The 16,433-nt window shown below is 38.6% G+C and overlaps 1 long non-coding RNA gene across 3 annotated transcripts in view; it reads left to right on the top strand.

The window, feature by feature from the left end:
* Nucleotides 1–16,433, top strand: part of LOC123575176 (uncharacterized) — a 352,692-nt gene that overhangs the window by 208,782 nt on the left and 127,477 nt on the right. For 2 of the 3 annotated variants that reach the window (XR_010577244.2, XR_012416908.1), the window contains exon 1: nucleotides 12,646–12,752. The exons of the other annotated variant lie outside the window; for it this stretch is intronic. This is a non-coding gene — a long non-coding RNA (uncharacterized lncRNA). Of the gene's footprint in view, nucleotides 1–12,645; nucleotides 12,753–16,433 lie in introns of those variants that run through there. 3 annotated transcript variants of the gene reach the window in all.

Here is a 16,433-nt window from a genome sequence, read left to right as displayed (position 1 = left end):
TTAAAAATAAAAGTTCCTCATTTCCAAAACAACTGAAGTTTCTTATAATTAATAGAGTAACTTATCCTAGGTTTATATGAAAATCTTTCCTTTCTGATTAAATAAATTAATCAAAACAATAATCATTTCTTATCTTCAGGTATCTATAACTTATGACCATTTCTCAACATAACGATGGTTGTCTTCTGACAACTCATTTACATATATATATTCAATTACATATATATTCAAATTCTGAATAAAGGCCTATCATTTTTATACTTCTTTTTCCAAATTTAGGTCCCAAATTTACGATAACAAAAACATTAAGCTACCTTCTACAACTGAAGGATCACTTCCTCAAGGGCCTCTGGGTGACCCCAGGATATACTCTCTCAACCCATAAAACAAACAGATGCTAAAAATAACTAGGATCCTGTGTATTCACTATATATTTATAAATTTTTAATTAAACTTTATTTTTTGAGTAGTTTTAAGTTCACAGAAAAATTGAGTGAAAAGTACACAGATTTCCCATATATCCCCTGCCCAAACACTTGCACAGCCTCCCCCATTATCAACATCCCTCACAACAATGGTGCATTTTTACAATTATGAATGTACCTTGATATATAATTATCATTCAAAGTCCGTCGTTGGCATTAGGGTTCACCCTTGGTGTTGCACGTTCTGTGGTTTGGATAAGCGTATAATGATATGCATCGCCATTATGGCATCTTATAAAGTAGTTTCCCTGCTCTCAAAGTCCTCTGTGCTCTGCCTGTTTGTCTTCACTCTATTTTTAATTAACTCAACACTATATTGAAAGCTGTCCTATTTATCAAGATCAAAATATGGAAAGAGCTATCTAATCAAAAAGAGCAGCTCAATCTTACCTAGATGAATTATGTACAGGTAAAATGTTAATATGAATAAGTTTCAACCACTGTTTACCTTACATGATGGATAAAAACCTACTTGGCTTCACGGGCAAAGATGGGCACAAGAATTTCAACAGATTGAATTCTAAGAAGTTTTATTCATAGGGTTGAAATGCCCTTATCAATGGGTAACTATTTTAACACATACTTTTCTGGATGGGTTGGAGGGGCTGGATCATTGTTTTTCATGATACGTTCTTCCCACCAGGATAATCACTGTGTAAAGCATAAAGTAGTTATGTGTTATATTCCAATAGGTGGTTCTGCTCTCCCTCATTTTAATATTGCTGGTTACTATGATAAGTTAATCACAACTCTTTGGTCTTAGTATCAATAGGTGGTTCCTGGTTTTTCTACCACAGTTGCCTAAAGGGCTCTGCTACAAATTTCAGGTTGTAGGAGCCAAGAGGAAAGGTCTCATTGTCTCTCTGAAGATTTGCTGAAAAATCAGTTTGCAAAAGACAGATTAGTTGGAAAAAAGGCATATAAATGTATTTAACATGTATACAAGGAAACCTTCAGAATGAAGACCCAAAGATGCAGGGGAAACTCCATTTTTATGCTTAAGCTGAGCAAAATATGGACAGCCATGTAGAAATATGATTGGACAAAAAGGGTATGAGCTAACACTGATAGATGGAGTGAGGACAAACAGCAAGTTCTGTCTGTCTAGATTCTTCTTGGTCTCTCTGAGCAGCACTCCTTCCTCCTAGGTGTGGGACGGGACTCTCTTGGAATGGGGGTCCTATGACCTACAGTCCATTCAGGGAGGTCAGATAATTTCTTCATGGTCAGTTTTTACACAGAAATGTGTAGGGAAAGGTAGAGTCAGTTTTAGGTTTTATGACTGGCTTTGGAGAAAAGAAGTCCTGGTTTCTATAACCAACTTTGGGGAAGAGGGATTCCAGGTCCTATTGCTAGTCTTGGGGGAGAATGGAACTGAGAGACAAGAGAGCAGGGGAAAGTCAGAGAGAAAATTTTACTTCTGAGGCTGCTTCTGAGGTCTTCATTTTGGGATATTGTTTTCTGGATCCTAACAAGGTCACAAATTGAATCTCATGGAAGGAAAATTTTTAAAAAATGATAAATTCTGCAAAACCATGTATTAAAGATACTCTTGATACTCAGAGTAGATCAGCGACTCATGTGGCTTCAGGACAGGGCCATGGGCACATGATCCCTAGGATGAGCTAGCAGTACAGACGTGGCAGCTCTAACTGTGTTTCTCCATCTGTTCGGTGCCTGCTGAGCTGCCGAACTTCCAACCTTTGGGTGCAGGTGGCACAGGCCGACAGGCTGCTTTCAAGAGTAATATGGATACATTTACGGAACCGTTTCAACAATAGATTCCCCAACTCAATTTTAGTGCTACTCTTAATGGACCCTTGCTTCAGTCCCTCTAATCTGATTAAAGAAATGGCTGCTTGGGAAGGTGTCACCACCTATGTTTTGGGTGATCAGAAGATACACTGAAGGAGTGAAGAGTATGGAAGGGGTCAAAAAAAAAAAAAAAAAACTTGCCTGAAATAAACATCAATCTTGTGTCAGCAATGCATTCAATGACAACCAGATGTGTCAACTTTTTTTGTCCTGGTAGATTATGTCCCTTGCTAACTGACAGAGTGGGCACAGAATTCACAAAACTGAGACCTGCTGCCTGGGATGCCAGAGCTTCCTCTTAACAGCTGTCACTCTGTAGTTACAGAAACAATGATGACTCTGCTTAGGAATCCATGGCCATTTTCCTGGGCGGAGCTCTTCAGGTCCTTCAAGCCAGTCCTGACCTCTTTAATATCTTTCCTATCCCCACCAAGATTTTCTGAAGAAATTAAAATATACCTCATTCTTTAACTTAGGAGATGAATCATTTTTCACAGAGCTACACCATGTAGAAAGCAGCTGGGTGAAAAATGCTCTTTAACACTTTACCCAATAAACAAAAAGGGAAGGAGGCTTTTACCTGCTCAGACTTTGAGGAAAAGATTGTCCCATGTGGACCTCTGCAACAGAAGCCGTCAGTACAATTACACTCTGACGTCCTCAGATCCCTTTTCCACTTTTATCCAAGTGGATTGTCAATGTGTGTGTGTGTGTCTGGCGGGGGTGGGGGTTGTTTTCATTGTTTATTTTAGACAGTCTCCCTCTGTCACCCAGGCTAGAGGGCAGTGGCGCGATCTCGGCTCACTGTAGCCTCTGTGTCCCAAGTTCAAGCGATTCTCCTGCCTCAGCCTCCTGAGTAGCTCGGACTACAGGTGTGTGGCACCATGTCCAGCACTCTTTTTTTTTTTTTTTTTTTAAGTAGAGGTGTGGTTTCATCGTGCTGTCCAGGGTTGTCTGGAACTCCTGAGCTCAGGCAATCCGCCTGCCTCAGCTTCCCAAAATAGTAGGATTATAGGCATGAGCCACCATGCCCGGCTGGATTGTCAATGTGTAATTATTCCCAGAAGACAGAAGGGACCTGCAATTTTTTGTTGGAGAGCTGCCCTTGACTATCAAAACCCACTTTATTTGCACATCTAGGGAGCTAAAGTGTTTAGGAATTTATGTTCTCCACAGGGCAGTCCACCAGAGATGCCAAGTCCTCCATGCCTGATCAGGATAATTCTGAGGTGTGACTTTCTTATCTCCAGAGCTCATTTGAAGGATCGAGTTATGCTGTGTGGGACTTCATCTGATGCCTCTCACTTGCTTTGCTTCTTCCTGTTCTGGGGCCTTCCTTCCCCCTCTCACCCATTTTTTCTTAAGAATACCTCGTGATAAATCACTTTCAAGTTACTATGACTACATCCTCCTCTCCCAGCTTCAACTTGGTATTCACAGCGCCTCCTTCCAAAGTTTAATCCATCAGGTTCTATGGTTCAAGGTCCGTTTCTCACTATAGGAAGAAGAGGTTCAGTTTTTCTGACCTCTTCAAAAACCACGAAGTCAGACACTTCAGGCTTCAGTTGTCTACTGAAGAAAGGGCTGCTGAAGTTTGGGCCCAGGTTTTGCCAATTTCAGATAATGAAGAATGAAATTTGGACCTAGGTATAGGGAAGTAGGTTCTTGCAAGTCCAATCCAGTTTTTTCACCCGCTGGAGTTTCGGTAGATGACTAAGTTACCCCAACAGCCCCCTGAAAATTACATCTCAGCTCAGCAAACCTTTTCTTCTACTTTTTAATTTTGTTTTAATGGAAGAAGCACAGTCTAGTTTTATATGAGAAAATAGTCCTTGTTTAAAACACATGTTTAATCTTGCTCCTGGAAAGAAAAAAGAAATCAAAAACATGGCATTATAGAATTAAGAATTATATAACTCTCACCAAAGCTTGGCTCATATTATATGAATCACCACTTTCACTGTGAATGGTTCTATTTCACCAATGGTACCAGCTCCTTTTAAATTCTTTCTTTTGCCAAATCTCCCCTCTAATAGAAGACTGGGGCAAATGTAGAATCAACTCCACTTATCCTGAGTGTAAGAAGGAAACTCAGACAACATATTCCATTATGACCGTGACTTGTAGATATGTGAGTTGCTTCATGGTTAAGAAAAAAGTCCTTTTCATGACATTATATCAAAAACATTAAATACCTTACTGTATAAATTGTTTAATGGCATATTGAAACTATGACATAAACACACATTAAGTAGTACAGAATCTTGAGAAGCGTTTAATATTTTCAGTACTTGAAGGAAGATGGTAAAGTAAGGATCAGTCTAAACATGGATTCTCAGGGCAGTGTTGTAATTTAGCTGGTGTGAGATTGGGTTGAAGCAGTATTGACCCTAAGGTTTAATCTGAAAGTTATAAAGTTTGCTTGTTTAATCTCGTCCTTGAAAATAATTTATTATATTATCAAAACCCCCTACCAGCTCCTAATATTGTTCACAAATAGCTCCCATTAAGATAATCCCATTAATTAAGGTTTTACTGTAATTTCCTAATTAGAATGCATCATCTGTTCTTAATGCCAGTAAGAAAGGGACTGCTAGCTGCTAATATCTGTCTCCCCTTCATCATTAATACCACACCTACAACTGGGGGGTAGCCAGTAATGAGCCTAGTTTTAAAATATTAATTTCTCAGCCTTTGTAGAAACTACACATGGCCAAGGGACACAGTTCTGGCTCAAGGGATGTAAGTGAAAATCATTAGAAGTAACTCCCAAGAAAGCTTGGAAGGGGTGGGCTCAGCTGGTGGTGTCCCTTTGATCTTGATCCTTCCTTTCTTCATGCCTGGAATATGGACACAGGTCTGGAGTAGCCATTTTCAGCCATAAGGACCACAAGGGAAAGGTCTGAGGTGTGACTTTCTTATCTCCAGAGCTCATTTGCAGGATCGAGTTATGCTATGTGGGACTTCATCTGATGCGTCTCATTTGCTTTGCCTCTTCCTCTTCTGGGCCTCCCTTTCCCATTCACCTACCCGTTTTTTCTTAGGAATGCATTGTGATAAATCATTTTCTTTCTTTTGAGACGGAGTCTCGCTCTGTCTCCCAGGCTGGAGTGCAGTGGCGCGGTCTCCACTCACTGCAAGCTCCGCCTCCCGGGTTTATGCCATTCTCCTGCCTCAGCCTCCCGAGTAGCTGGGACTACAGGCACCCGCCACCGCGCCCGACTAATTTTTTGTATTTTTAGTAGCGACGGGGTTTCACAGTGTGAGCCAGGATGGTCTCGATCTCCTGACCTCGTGATCCGCCCGTCTCGGCCTCCCAAAGTGCTGGGATTACAGGCGTGAGCCACCGCGCCCGGCCGATAAATCACTTTCAAGTTACTACGACAACATCCTCCTCTCCCAGAAACTGAGACATCCGCAGAACCTCAGAGACTTCAGACGTAAGAGTTACGATTTGCTGATCTGGTGCTTGCTAACAAACACCTAACTGGTTTTGTGGAAAAAGTAAAACCCCAGTTTGTTTATATCACGTGTGTGTGTATGTGTGTGTTTTAATTTTGTTACTCACAATGGAACATAAATCCCCTGGTAAGGCGAGAAAACATTTGTCCAAATTTTGACCTGGGAACCCAGAGTCTAAACAATTATATATTCTTGCTTTATTTCTGTCCATTTTTTAGATATGCCATTGACTTCTCCATGTTTCACTTTATGTTACAAAGATGAGTAGACAGTGACATCTGCTCTGTTAAATTCAAAAAAAAAAAAAAAAAAAGATTGCTACCTATGTGGTATGATAGTAGAATCTTTAAACTCCTTGGGTACACACACCCCAACACCCATCAGCAAACTGATTTCTATGCTTCATCAAAGTATTCTGTTAAAATGCTATCATGGGGCCTGGCATGGTGGGAGAATAGCTTGAGACCAGGAATTCCAGACCAGCCTGGAACAACATAGTGAGACTCCCGTCTCTACAAAAAAATTAAAAATTCACTAAGCATGGTGGCATGTAGCTGGCTAATTTTTAGTCCTATAGTCCTAGCTACTTGGGAGGCTGAGACAGGAGGTTTACTTGAGTCCAGGAGTTTAAGGTGACAGTGAGCTATGATTGTGCCACTGCACTCCAGCCTGAGGGACAGAACAAGACCCTGTCTCAAGAGACAAACAAACAGAAAAAAACAACAAGATGCCATCAAGTAAGGAAAAGTAATAGGATTTTATTTATTGGGCATTATTCCTTTGTGTAAAAACAGCTTTGCTGGAGTTGTGTTTTGATGGTAAACGAGGGAAAGAACAGGGACCGACCAGCATCATTGATGTAAAGCAGGAGGTGGCAATTTTATTCTACTCTGTGCTGTAGTTCCATCCAACGTGTGTCTTTGTTTCTCATTTTTCACCAAACTCCAGATGCCAAAGCATGCATTGATCAAGGCCACCATTTCCACATCCTCTGTTCATCTTTGCATATGTTTGTGGGTGTTGCTGCCTACAACAATATCTAGTGTCTGGCAGTTGGGTGGCTTGCGTCCTCCAGGGTCAGATGAGGACATATCTTTCCCACAGTTGTTGATAATGGGACCAAGGAAAGGCTAATTGTTGAAAGTTCTGTGAGTGTTCTTCCTAATGTGGAGGAGTTGGAGTGAATTATTTTGTGGACCCTGTACTCTGCAGGGGGCCCCGGGTCCTCAAGGCGGGGAGTTTGATAAGCCGTCTGTTCTGAGGAGGTTGGATTAGTCCATCTGTTTCTGGTTTTCAGAAACCTGAGGTGAAGAAAATAAATAACAGAGAAAACAAAAATGGAAAATGCCCCCAGTTCCTGAATTGCAGTAAGTCTGCTTGTTTTCCTAAATCGCTTGATTCTTCCAGATGAACTAGCTCCTGCTGGATGTCCTGGAGAGAGAGAGAAAAGCAGGATCCAGATTTTACTTTCCAAGATTTTTAAATCTCTCAGAAATATGGCACATTATTGCATAAAAAGTGACATTTTCCATTATTTGGTCAAAGAAATAAGGATGTAAGGGTTATTATATAAGATTAATATATAAACTCCCTTTCTCCCTGTTGTTTGCTTTGTAAAGGCCATTTATAAGTTTCCAGCCAAGGCCTATTTGCATTTCCTTTTTCCATAAGCAGGAGGATATAGCCAAGAAATCGGATATTAAAGATGAGGTAATTATGGCCTCCAAATATCTAGAGTTGATTGTGGAGGAGGATTTGTACTCTTTGACCTTGGTTCCATAAAGTAAAATTAAGGCCCTCCGATAGGTAGAAATTACAGGAAAAGAGATTTCAGAGCTTAGAGAATATTCCGATCTATCACCCAGTAAGTTTTAAGTGAAACACCTTGGATGACAGTGGGAGTCCATATGTGTTGGAGAGCAAAGAGGAAATGGAGGCCAGGCACAGTGCCTCACATCTGTAATCCCAGCACTTTGGGAGGCCATGTCAGGAGGATCACTTGAGCCTAGTATTTTGAGACCAGTGTGGGCAACATAGTGAGGCCCCATCTCTACAAAAAATAAAAACAATTAGTCAGGTGTGGTGGCACACACTTGTAGTCCCAGCTACTCAGGAGGCTGATGCTGGAGGATCTCTTGAGCTCAGGAGGTCAAGGCTGCAGTGAGCTGTGGTTGTATCACTGCACTCCAGCATGGGTAACAGAGCAAGACCTGTCTCAAATGAAAAAAAAAAAAAGGAAATGGAAGGATAGGAGGTGAGTAGGATTGCTGTATAGAAGGTGCTAACTGGCTTGCATGTTCTTCCCTCACTCTACAAGTCATTGCAATTTGTTTTCTATTCTCAGGCATCTCTGAAACTAATATTTGCTTATGGTTAAGATGGTGTCTGTGTTTATAGTTATTTTCCACATGAGTCAAGGCTAAGGCAGATATTCAATTGATTGCTTCCTTTTCTTTTACTGGTAAAATAAGTTTTTCAAGCTTACCTTTTCTCTGAGGGTGAGAATTTCAGCTTTGTTCAGGGGTCTCAGTTCTAGACCTCATTCTAGCAAACACCCAAGGCTCTGTCTTCTGTCTCCAGCCTGCCATTTAAATTTGAGATTATAAATCCTCTGTATGGAATTTACACCCCATAGGTACCCCTTGCGTTGGAATTAGCTTCCACTCTGGTTTAAAGTCACTCTGATTTGTAGAATGAGTTGACAAACTACCTCTTACCTTCTATACTGGTTTTCTGTTGCTACTGTAACACATTACCATGAATTTAGTGCATTAAAACTATGCAAGTTTATGCAATTTTATTATCTTACAGTTCTGGAGGTCAGAAATTTGATCAATGTCTACGTAGGCTAAAATGAAGGTGTCGGCAGGGCTGTGTCCCTTTCAGAAAGCCTTAGTGGAGAACCAGTTTCCTTGCCTTTTTCAGCTTCTAGATGCGTGTGGCTCCCTTTCTCCATTTCAAAGCCAGCAACATGGCACCCTGGAAGCACTTTCATGGTCACTCCTTCCTCTGACTCTGATCTCAGTTGGGAAAGGTTCTCCTCTTTTAAAGATTCGTAATTAAATTGGGCGGCACACCTGGATAATCAAGATAATCTCCTCATCTCAAATCTTTAACCTTAATTACATCTGCAAAGTTCCTTTCTATATGTAAGGTAACATATTCACACCCTCCTGGCATTAGGATGTGGACATGGCGCATAGGGGGAAGAGTGTATATGTTCTGTCTACCACAGGTTCCTACTAATCCTACTATGGTTTGATATGCTTTTCTAGAAGGGTGTGGGGTTTCAAGACATTTTACAGCTCTATAAGCCAATCAACCACAAAAGAGCTGTAGCTCTTAGAACATTATTATAGAAGAAAATTTTAGAGTACAGTGAGTTCATTTTGACTTTTCATATAATTGTCATATTTCTGTTTCTGTATTAATCTTCCCTTTTAAAAAGCCACTCCCTGGGTAGTCTAGGTCTCCGTAGTAAATACCCTACTTATAACTGTCTTGTCTAAGCAAATTTATGCATCTAAATTTATTTACCTTTCAATCTAATGTACATGTTCTGCATTTCTTAACTTTGAAAGAGCCTGTTTATTTTCCCTGGCATTTTAAAAAATTCTGGTATGCTGCATACGAAACCAATGCTTTGGCCATATTTTTTAACGTATAAATTTAAGGGGTGCAAGTGCAGTTTTGTTACCTGGATATATTGTGTAGTGGTGAAGTCTGGACTTTTAGTGAATCCATCACCCAAATAATGCACATTGTATCCATTAAATAATTTAGTGTTCCTTATTCTCCACTTTGAGTCTCTGATGTTTGTCATTCTATACTTTATGTCCACGTGTATGCATGCTTTAGCTCTCATAAGTGAGAACATGTGGTATTTGACTGTTGGTTTCTGCATCGTTTCACTCAGGATGATGGCCTCCAGTTCCATTCATGTTGTTGCAAAAGACACGATTTCATTCATTTTATGGCTGAATAGTTTTCCATTGTGTAAATGTGCCACATTTCCTTTATCAAATCATCCTTTGATAGCCACTTAGCTTGATTCTGTATCTTTGCTATTGTGAACAGTGCTGTGAAAAACATACAAGTGCAGGCATTATTTTTATATAATTTTTGGGAGGTAGATACACAGGAGTGGAATTCCTGAATAAAATGCTAGTACTGTTTTTAGTTATTTGAGAAACCTCCATTCTGTTTTCCATAGCAGTTATACTAACCTACATTATTACCAACAATATATATGTTTCCCTTTTCTCTATATCCTTGCCAGTATCTGCTTGTTTGTTTGTTTGTTTTGACTTTTTAATAATGGCCATTCTGACTAGTATAAGATGATATCTCACGGTGGTTTTAATTTGCATTTCTCTGATTATTAGTGATGTTGAACTTTTTTGATATATTTTTTGGTGATTGTCTGTCTTCTTTTGAAAAGTGCCTGTTCATGTCTTTTGCCACTTTTTAATGGATTTTTTATGGTTGAGTTGTTTGAGTTCCATGTAAATTGTGGATATCAGTCCCCTGTTGGATGCATAGTCATGAATTCTTTGCCTAGACCCATGTCCAGAAGAGTTTTCTTCTAGTGTTTTTATAGTTTAAGGTCTTACATTCAAGTCTTTAATCCATCTTGAGTTTATTTTTTACATGGTGAGAGATAAGTGTCCAGTTTCATTCTTCTGCATGTAGATATCCAATTTTTTCAGCACCACTTACTGAAAAGAATGTCCTTCCCCAGTGTGTATTTTTATTGACTTTCCAAAAATCATTTGGCTTTAGATTTATGGCTTTATTTCTGAGTTCTTTATTCTGTTCTATTAGTCTATGTGTCTGTTTTTGTACCAGTACCATGATGTTTTGGTTACTATGGTCTTGTAGTATAATTTTAAATCAGGAAATGTGATACTTCCAGCTTTGTTCTTTTTCACGTAGGATTTCTTTGGCTGTTTGCTCTCTCTTATGGTTTCATATGACTTTTAGGATTTTTTCTTCTAATTCTGTGAAACATGACATTGGTATTTTGATAGAGATTGCACTGAATCTGTAGATTGCTTTGGGCAGTATGGTCATTTTGACTATGTTAATTCTGATTCATGAGCACGGGATGTTTTTCCATTTGTTTGTATCCTCTACAATTGCTTTCATTGATGTTTTGTATTTTTTCTTGTAGAGATTTTTCACTTCTTTGATTACATTTCTTCCTTGGTATTTTATTTTATTTTTGTTGTTATTGTAAGTGGGAATGCTTTATTGATTTAGTTCTTTGCTTGATAATTATTGGTATATAAAACACTACTAATTTTTGTATGTTGAATTCATATCGTGAAACTTTACTAAATTCATTTTTCAAATCTAAGCGTTTTTTGGTAGAGTCTTTGATGTTTTCTGGATAGATATAAGATCACCTCATCAGTGAACAGAGATAATTTGACTTCTTCTTTTCCAATTTGTATGCCTTTTATTTTTTTCCCTTATGTTTTGGCCAAAAATTATCTTTAGGTGGTTTCTAAATTTGAGAAGAAATATGTTATGGAAAGGACACCACCAGTCTGGCTGTTGAAGAGACAAGAATTCTATTCTTCTCCTGCCACTAATGAAGTAGGGGACATTGAATTATCATTTCATTTCATTGGATTTCAATGTTCTAATGGGTGAAAAGAAGGGATCAGACTAAACAACCTCAAAGGTCACTTCTACTCCAGAAGGAGGACTTACAGGGAATTCTAGATTTGTTGCTTTTTGCTTTGGAGAAACAATTCTTTATTTTGGAGGACTTAAACACAAGAAGATCTATTCTCAGCCATACCTGAAATTTCCTCCCTCTGTTCCAGTACACATTTCTGTTTTGATAAGCACATCGTTTCCATCCTTTCAAGACGAGAGTTGAACAACCTTAAGGTCTTAAGGTCTTTTATGTTAGTTTCTACCTACTTTTCCGCCTCAGCTCCCTGTCCTTCTACAAACACACTTATTCTCCAGCCGCACTGAAATACTTAGAGGTTCCAAGGTACAGGGTCTCAAATCATTTTGGACAGTGGCAATGTTATCTGTAAGAAGCAGATCTTAAATGACTTCCCTGGCAACCAAAGTCAACCCAGAAGGGCAGAGCATAAAAAAAGGAGTTCTCAGAAACTCTCCATATGAGAGACTTTGTGGGAGTCAGAGGTATGACATTATATGGGTGGTAAGAACTAGATCCAGTGAAGTTTGAGTTTTTACTGTAATAATTCTGGGGAACTTCAGGTTACTTTAATAACAGAACTGTCTACAAATCTAGGGCACAGCCCTAACTTGTATGAATTTTACTATATTAGACCTTAAACTATTTTGAATTTCTCTGTTTTGTTTCACTTCCCCACTTTCTGCCAACCGCCTAACACAGACAACTCACATCTTAGGCATAACAAGGGTTTAGAAATATGCATCAAATAAGCCTTACTCATAGGATGGAATTACAAAGTAAATTTAATTTGCCCTTCAGCGTCCATTTAAATTTAGTCAAGAGGGCAACTCTCAATGAAAATATGTGTAATTTTATGATTTTTCTGGGTTTGCTCAGAAAATACAGATTCTGACATCTATATTTTAAAATCACAGTCACTCAGTCTTAAGACTTAGATTTTGGTTGTTTTACAAATTAGGCTGTCTACTCTCGTAGGATAATTAACAATTCAATCCATTCGAAGGTAGGATTTTTCCCTTCTTCTCACTTTAAGGCCTGTATCAGGCAGAAAGCCTGTAGCCAGGGAAGGAAGATAAGGACAGAATCTTCTGTCTGTCTCACATTCTATCACACTCACTAGCTGCTATGTTCCACTAGTGCTAAAATAGGAGATAAGGGGGTGGGAGGAGCCAGGACTTGTGTTTTAGATTTTCCAGGCAGACACTGGGCACCATGAACTACTAAGTTCTCTGAGAAGTCTGAGTTGAAGGCCTTATGTGCTAACTTGAGTGAGAGAAAGAACTTTTTTCCCCTCCTCATGTGGGGTAAGTAGACAACAATAAACCCCCAGCTACCTCCAAATACTCTCTTCCCCATTTCCTTCTTTTGATGTAGGGTGTAGACCCTTTGTACACCTGCATGTTGGTAATAGATTTCAGAATCATTGAAGTATTCTCTGCTACCTGCAATTTTCCAGTTCTACAGTGGGGTCTGTCTTGCAACTCACTATGATACCTGACCTTTTCACCTAAGGGTCAAAAATGAAACACCCATTTTCATAGTCTGTTGAAGAACATAAGAGAAAGATTCTAGAGAAGGAAGCCACTGGTGATGGTAGGTTTCAGTCTGCGGACTCATCACGTCACCCAAGGATAGAAGTCCCTTAATCCTTTGAAGGCCATTTCTTGACCAAATGCAATGCTTACTTGTGCACGCCTCCAGTCCTTCTCTCCTTTGTTCACTGTTATCTGCCTATGCATCTAAATTGAATTCTTAACTGTTGTTGTTGCTCCAGCCAACTGTATCTATTTAATTCAAGATAAAGTTTAGTTTGAGAACAAATGGACAGAAAGTCCCAAAGTACCCATTACTAGGCAGTGTAGGGGACCCCTGAGTGTTGGAGGCACAAGACCTGCGCCTGTTCCAAACAACCTCGGGAATTTGCTCTCTGTTTCCTGGGATCTCACTAGTTTGAGACTTTTATAGTGGCAATAAAGAGCCTAAAACTACCTCATAAGCCTCTCTGTCAGACAGCAAATCCCTTAGCACTTCTTCTAATTAACTTCTAACCTGCCGGCCATGGGGATTTTTTTTCTCCTTTAACTGCTAATGAAGTCTAGAATCTCAAAGTCTCCGCTGATTTTACTAGAGCTTTTCTAGTCGTTAATTATGAGCCCTGTGTTTTTCTTGCTCACTTGGACTTTATAAGGTGCACCACTGTAGAAACTTACCTTTTTTATTATTATTGTTATTTAGAATCAACTCTTAATTTCCTCCCAGATTTCATTTGCTTGCCTCTGCAGGATCAATAGAAGCTTAGGAACAACAGTAACAACAGCAATATCCACATAGGTGAAAATGGGTAAACGTATTTTGGGCTATGGGACACATTGAAAAATAAATTTGAGAATATAATATCTCATTTTTAGAGAAATCATAGCCTAAGCTTGGAGAAAAGAAAGTTCAGTGAAGTGAAAGGAACAGAATAACAATGCATTCAAATTAGCAGAAGATACATAGCTCATTGAATACATCACTTATTTATTCACTTGTTCGTTTATTTAACTAGTATTAATTAGCCATCTTTTATGTGCCAGGCACTGTCTAGACACTGAGGAGGCAGAATTGAACATTCCCTTGTGGAAAATACTGCTTTAATGGAGATCTCAAGCTCTCTTCCTAAATGATTACATAGGACTCCAGAGGTCAGTTACATGGTGTTCAGTCCAGTTGCCTTACCAACTAGACTAAACCTGTTATGGGTTCTTGACCCATTATCTTTGGAAAAGTTAAAGAGAATTTCTTATCTCTGTATATGTCACATAGGCATTTCTCTGCTTTAGACATGTTATTTGTGTATTTCCCTATTAGAAGAGAGGTTATATGGTAAAAGGCATGTTGATAAATGATGAAATACATTTATTTTTTAAGTGTGTAAACTATATCTTAATTTCTAAAAAATATTTCTTTCTGCAGTAGGACTATTAATAATAATAAAATTTAAAAAAATTTCAAAAATTGCACCAAATATAAACTCAAATGACCGTTTAATAGCTTATTTTATTTCCAGATGCTTTAATCCTAGCCAAGTGTATGAATTGCCCAAGGAATTTAAAAAATAACAAAGCCCAGACTTTATCCATGAAAACTCTGATGCTGTAAGTATAAGGTGAGGCTCGATAATGAGAGTTTTTATTTTTTAATTCCATAAATAATTATGATGGGGCTTCAGAAGCAAGAGCCATTGAACTCCCTAAAACTAAAAGTGGTTCTCTTCATTCCATATGCAACAAGTAGCTCAAATTTACACAACTACTTTTTTCTGCTTTCTACTGATAGTGAACTGTTATCTTATAGAACTTGTTTTTGGTCAAAAATAAAGATGTTTTGGTAAATCCCCCAGAGCAAAAAATTTCATTAGTTATTAATAGTTTAGATGCTTAGGTTGTTGGAGAGGAAAGTGCTTCATAATACTGTCAGATTTTGGCAGCAGCCACAAAAGTCGCATGCCAACCATGCTTGAATATTCTTTCTCTCAACAATGATTACATTTACCTTAATGTTCTAAGACATTAAAATTATCTGCCCTCAGAAAAGGGACTCTAAGAATAGCTCATCATCTTATGCTGTCTTTGACAATATCCTGATATGTGCATTTGACTTCTAATGCCCTTTGAGGTATGCAGAAGAAATGTGGGTGGGGGAAGGGGAGCAGGGGATAAAAAATAGCATTTCCAATTAGAATGACCGACCAATGTACTTTGTTTTTTCCAATTGACTTTTGATTGCTATGGTTATTATTTTATATTTTTAGAATTTGGCTGTGTTCTAAGATTCAGGGAGTTTGACATTTTTAGATTGCTTATCCAAGATCAAGCCCTCTATCTCTCCCTTTAATGATGCCAGATGTTCATTACTTCAATTGTGTTGGGTATCTTTGGGTGAGGCAAGTAACTGGGTCAGGGACATGACATTTCCTTTTATGTATAAGACAGAAAAATGATTCATTAAAGTGTAATTTTTTAAAAGGGAGATGAGAAAAGAATTCCATCCAGCAAGATCACTGCAAGGTATTTTTAACCACAGGACTTGTACATTTACTCACCTGGTTTGTCCGAATCTTCCTATGAGTGGTGTGGGGCTAATCAGTGGCTTTTTAAAGACAAAGTGTAATACTTCCCAAAAACCTAAAAGTATGACTCATATGCATATTATATGAGCATATTTCAAAGATTGTATGTAATTCATTAGTTGATATAGTTAAAAGAAAAACTTCGGCCAAATTAAATGTAAAAGAGTTGAATTGAGCAAAGAACTGATTTGCGAACCAGGCAGTCTCCTGAGCCAGAGTGGGCTCAGTGACTCTAGCAGCCATGTAGGGGGAAAAAATTTACGGACAGAAAAAAGGGAAAGTGACAAAACAAATGTGAGGTACAGCTGGATTGGTTATAGCTTGGGATTTGCCTTGTTTGAACATGGTTTGAACATTTGGCCACATTCGATCAGCCAAAACTTGATGATTGGCACAAGAGTAGGCGATGGCCTGTTTATGCCTCTGCTTGTTACAGTTTACAATGTACAGAAAAACCTAGGCTTAACTTAAAATATGTAAGGAGGCAGCTTTAGGCTAAACTTAACATGAGAAAAACCACTAAGATGGTAAGTCTGGTTCAAAGGGCATTTTGAGAATTTGGGTTTTTATGGGCATTTTGAAACAACATTAGAACAAGAAAGATAGGATAAAGCAAGCCCAACTAGGGTTCCACAGGCAACCCTGCCTGGGGTCATCCTTTCTCCCTAATGGAAACTATTCACATTTCTACTGGACCAAAATCTGTAAGTTAACATTTATTGTATTAACATATATTGTATTTTTACTCAGCAGAAAACAGTGAGTCAAACCAACAGTATTCCCCTACTATAAATGATCTTTGGTTGATACTGTTAAACAGTGCCTCAGTGTAAGATTGAAAGAAGATGCTGCAAATCCTTTTACCTAATTCTTG

The sequence above is a fragment of the Macaca fascicularis genome, chromosome 8, assembly GCF_037993035.2.
Source record: "Macaca fascicularis isolate 582-1 chromosome 8, T2T-MFA8v1.1".
Lineage (NCBI taxonomy): Eukaryota > Metazoa > Chordata > Mammalia > Primates > Cercopithecidae > Macaca > Macaca fascicularis.
This window is presented reverse-complemented; position numbering and strand designations above follow the sequence as displayed.